General features: G+C 47.4%; 1 non-coding gene across 1 annotated transcript; it reads left to right on the plus strand.

Moving 5' to 3' along the window:
* The first annotated feature begins 1449 nt into the window (after positions 1 to 1449).
* Positions 1450 to 1521, plus strand: trnad-guc. The gene has a single exon. It is a non-coding gene; the product is annotated as a tRNA-Asp (tRNA).
* Positions 1522 to 5244: the final 3723 nt, after the last annotated feature.

Consider the following 5244-nt stretch of genomic DNA (forward strand, 5'->3'; position numbering starts at 1 on the left):
GAAATTAGCACAAAAGAGCACATACGCTGAGAATGTTTCTGTCAGAGCAGAGTGGCGCAGCGGAAGCGTGCTGGGCCCATAACCCAGAGGTCGATGGATCGAACCCATCCTCTGTTAATCTATCGACGGATACTTTTGAGAAAATACCGTCCGTTCACACGCGTGCACAACGTTTATTTCGTTTCATTTCAACAAACACTTCGCTTCATTGCTTCATTTTATGGGTTTTATTGCAGAATCCGTGGGTGACGTCATGGTCCCGGTTGTGCTCGGCCGTTGACCAATTAATGCATAATATTCTCTGCTGCATGAAGCTGCGTTCTGGTCATAAGTGATCGGAGTAGAATTGGGCCATTCGGCCCATCAAGTCTACACCATTCAATCACGGCTGATCTATCTCTCCCTCCTAACCCCATTCTCCTGCTTTCTCCTCATAACATCTCCCCATGGTACAGAACAGGAAATGGTGGAGCCAATGGTTCAGCTCCTGTGTTCTTCATTGCAACTTTGATACAGAGATTAACACCTTCATGTTCAGTAGCAGAGAGAGTGGGGGAGCGAGGAACGGGTAGAACAAGGGGGATATCTCTGAGAATCACTGAAGGGTAGTAGTCTACGGGACAGGTGGTGGGAAATGGGATGCGAGTAGATGACCAACATCTGGTCGGCATGGAAATAGTGGGCCGAAGGGTTTTTGTTCTGGAGGCCGTCTACGTCGGAGTGTAGGGTGAGTGAGGAGAGAGAGTCCACGGGGTGAATACACGGGTAGCTGACGGCACTGGGTGTAATAAGGAACTGCCGATGCTGGTTTAAACCGAAGATAGACACAAAAAGCTGCAGTAACTCAGTGGGACAGGCAGTATCTCTGGATGGAAGGAATGGGTGACGCTTCCGGTCGAGAACCTTCTTAAGACTTCCCCATTCAGTCACTATTCCTTCTCTCCAGAGATGCTGCCTGTCCCGCTGAGTTACTCCAGCTTTTTGTGTCTATCTTTGGCACTCGGTGTAAGCCAGACAGAAGGCAGGCCACACTATGCCATCGGCGAGTGGGGAACGGAACCATCTACAGTGCAATGTGACTCTGCGACTCGAGCAAAGTCCCGCTGCTGCTTGTGACAGCAAATACAGAATACGACTCGTAGTTCCGGTTACATGCGTTTAGAAAATGAAAGCGCCCATTTATTAAAGAATTCAACACGTGCATGTACTTGAATAAGTGACCGGATCGCGGAAGAAGCACAAGTCAAACAGCGAGAAGTGAATGTCTGAACATCGCAGGTTTTTGGTCAAAGAAAATCTAAGGCCATTATGAAATTCTGCACCCTTATGTAACTAACCCACAAACAACACTTTTCCCCTTTCCTCTTCGAATCGCATCCATTTCTCCTTTCCCCCTACCCTTCCACCTACGTCCATTATACTGCTTCACAACACTAAATCTTAGGTGGATCCTCGTTAGTATAGTGGTCAGTATCCCCGCCTGTCACGCGGGAGACCGGGGTTCAATTTCCCGACGGGGAGAGAAGGTTTTTGTCATTCTAAATTTAACTGGAAATCCAAGATGTATTTTCTCCTCATAACATCTCCCCATGGTACAGAACAGGAAATGGTGGAGCCAATGGTTCAGCTCCTGTGTTCTTCATTGCAACTTTGATACAGAGATGAAGACGTTATTGGCGGCGCCTAACGGCAGCGGCTCGACTACAGTCGTCTGTCTTTTTTTATTTTTGTCTTGTTAAATGTATGTCTTGAGTTAGTTTTATTTAATTATTTTTTTTAGCTGTGTATATGTGGGGGGTGGTGGGGGGGCTGTGGGGGAAACCGTTTTAAATCTCTTCCCTGTGCGGGGACCTGACTATTCCCTGTCGGGTCTCGGATGTCGTTGGGCCTAACATCGTGGAGCCGGCGGCGACCTCCGGCCGCGACTAACCTGAGGGCTCCAGTTGCAGAGCCTGCGGAACTGACATCGCGGATCTGGCCAACTGCGGAGCGGGAAGAGCTGTGGTGGCGCGCGGCTGCGACCCGACTTTTGGAGTTCGGAGGTTCCGGCCGCAGACCCGGTGGACGGGAACATCGGGTGCTCGCAGGTCCCTGGTGGGAGACCGCTTTTCCGAGCTCCGCAACGGCGACTCCTCACTGTGATGGAAGGCAAAGTCTTTATCTCTTCCCTTTGTTCCTTCTCCCGCTGGAATCGCGGGTTTAAGGACATGGAGCCGGGGCCTAACATCGCCCGGCGTGGCTTAAACGGCCTCAGGACTTACCATCGCCCGCCGGGGGCTTTAACATCGGAGCCCCAGTTCGCCTCGACACTGCAGTTGGACTGCTGAACGGCGGGACAAGGAACAAAGGCTAAAGACTTTGCCTTCCATCACAGTGAGGAGATGTTGGAGACTCACTGTGATGGATGTTTATGTAAACTGTGTGAAGTGTGGGTCTTGGATTGTTTTGTAATGTAAAAAACTGTGGAAATGATATTTCATTCAAACCTAGGTTTGAATGACAATGAATTGCATTCTATTCGATTCTATTCTATTCATGTTCAGTAGCAGAGAGAGTGGGGGAGCGGGGAATGGGTAGAACAAGGGGGATATCTCTGATAATCACTGAAGGGTAGTAGTCTACGGGACAGGTGGTGGGAAATGGGATGCGAGTAGATGAGCAATATCTGGTCGGCTTGGAAATAGTGGGCCGAAGGGTTTTTGTTCTGGAGGAAGTCTATGTCGGAGTGGAGGGTGAGTAAGGAGAGAGAGTCCACGGGGTGAATACACGGGTAGCTGACGGCACTGGGTGTAATAAGGAAGTGCAGATGCTGGTTTAAACCGAAGATAGACACAAAAAGCTGCAGTAACTCAGTGGGACAGGCAGTGTCTCTGGATGGAAGGAATGGGTGACGCTTCCGGTCGAGACCCTTCTTAAGACTTCCCCATTCAGTCACCATTCCTTCTCTCCAGAGATGCTGCCTGTCCCGCTGAATTTCTCCAGCTTTTTGTGTCTATCTTCAGGACGCGGTGTAAACCAGACAGAAGGCATGCCACACTATTCCATCGGCGAGTGGGGATCGGAACCGTCTCCAGTGCAGTGTGACTCTGTGACTCGAGCATAGTCCCGCTGCTGCGTGTGACAGCAAATACAGAATACGACTCGCAGTTCCGGTTACATGCGTTTAGAAAATGAAAGCGCCCATTTATTAAAGAATTCAACACGAGCATATACTTGAATAAGTGACCGGATCACGGAAGAAGCACACGTCAAACAGTGAGAAGTGAATGTCTGAACATTGCAGGTTTTTGGTCAAAGAAAATCTAAGGCCATTAACATGAAATTCTGCAACCTTATGTAACTAACCCACAAACAACACTTTTCCCCTTTCCTCTTGGATCGCATCCATTTCTCCTTTCCCCCTACCATTCCACCTACGTCCATTATACTGCTTCACAACACAAAACATAAGGTGGATCCTCGTTAGTATAGTGGTCAGTATCCCCGGGTTCAATTCCCCGACGGGGAGAAGGTTTTCCTCCTTCTAAATTTAACTGGAAATCCAAGATGTATTTTACACATTTTGATTTATAAATAAACAAAACATTTGTTGCTGAATTGATCGGTTCAAATATGCTTTTGCTGAATTGATCGGTTTATTGAATATTCCGAATTAACATAATACATACAGTACAAGAGCTCAGAAACAGGCCCTTCGGCCCACAAAATCAGGGTCTAACATAATGCCAAATTAATCTAATGTTCTCTAAAGAAGGGGGTCAACCCGAAACGTCACCCATTCCTTCTCTCCAGCGATGCTGCCTGTCCCGCTGAGTTACTCCAGCTTTTTGTGTCTGTCATCTTTAATCTAATCTACTTGCCTACCTGTGATCTCTAAACCCCCATTCCCATTTTGTGCAGTAGATATTTATAATATTCTTAAATGCCACTATCGTATCTGCTTCCACCACCACTCCTAGCAGCGCATTCCAGGCACCCACCTCTCTCCATCCCACACATCTCCTTTAAAATTTACCGCTCTCACGTTAAAGCTATGGCCTCACGTGATTTCTACCCTGGGATAAAGATTTTCAGTGTCTATCCTATCTATATCTCTCCTAACTTTATATACCTCTGCCGTCAATTTCTGATGAACCAGAGAAAACAATTCCAGTCTGTCAAGCCTCACTTTGTAGCTACTGGGCCCTTTCCCAGGCATGGCATACAGGTTTTCATTCTCTTAAACCTCTTCTGCACCCTCTCCAAAGCCTCCACGCCCTTCCTGTAATAGGGAGAACAGAGTTGAATGCAAGACTCCAAATGCAGATTGACAAAAGTCAGAGAGAGCTGCATCGTGACGTCCTGGCTTGGAGAACCGTGAGGCCCCTCTGACCCTGATACACTGGTGGGAAGTGACCCCCGGGGGTAAATTTGTTGATTCTGCAACTTAAAATAATAATGTTAAAAATGTCCCCTTAGTCGGTTGCTTTATTATGGTAGAATGAATGAATGAATGAATCTCTTTATTGTCATTGCACATGGTACAACAAAATTGAAAAGTCAATCCCACGGTGCGATTCACAAGAGCAATTTTAAATATATAAGAAAAGGTAAAAATATATACATATTTTTAAAAAATTACAGATAAATAACAATAGCAGCTGAGGTAGAACCATTCAGTTGAATGTGAGTGTTATTTCTTATTTTGCATTGTTAAGTTCACGTATGGCTATGGGATAGAAGCTGTCTCTGAGTCTGTTTGTGCGAGTTTTGAAAGACCTGTACCGTCTGCCAGAGGGCAGCAGGTGGAACAGGTTGTGTCCAGGGTAGGAAGGGTCCTTCAGGATGTTGGCTGCCCTGCCAAGGCAGCGAGAGCGGAAGATGTCCTTCAGGGAGGGCAGTGGGCAGCCAGTCATTTTTTGTGCGGTGTTGATGACCCTTTGAAGGGCTCTCCTGTCCGCTGCAGAGCAGCTGGCATACCATGTGGTTATACAGTACGCCAGCACACTCTCGATGGAGCAGCGGTAGAAGCACAGCAGCAGCTTCTACTCCAGGTTGTTTTTCCTGAGGATCCTCAGAAAGTAGAGTCGCTGCTGGGCCTTCTAGACTGCTGTGGTGGTGTTTGTAGTCCAGGAGAGATCCTCCGTAATTTGTGTGCCCAGGAATCTGAAGTCTGAGACCCTTTCCACACAGTCCCCATTGATGAATAGGGGTTTGGGGGTTGCACTTTTCTTACGGAAGTCTATGATAATTTCCTTTGTTTTT

This window comes from Amblyraja radiata, chromosome 37 (assembly GCF_010909765.2).
Source record: "Amblyraja radiata isolate CabotCenter1 chromosome 37, sAmbRad1.1.pri, whole genome shotgun sequence".
In the NCBI taxonomy this organism is placed as follows: domain Eukaryota; kingdom Metazoa; phylum Chordata; class Chondrichthyes; order Rajiformes; family Rajidae; genus Amblyraja; species Amblyraja radiata.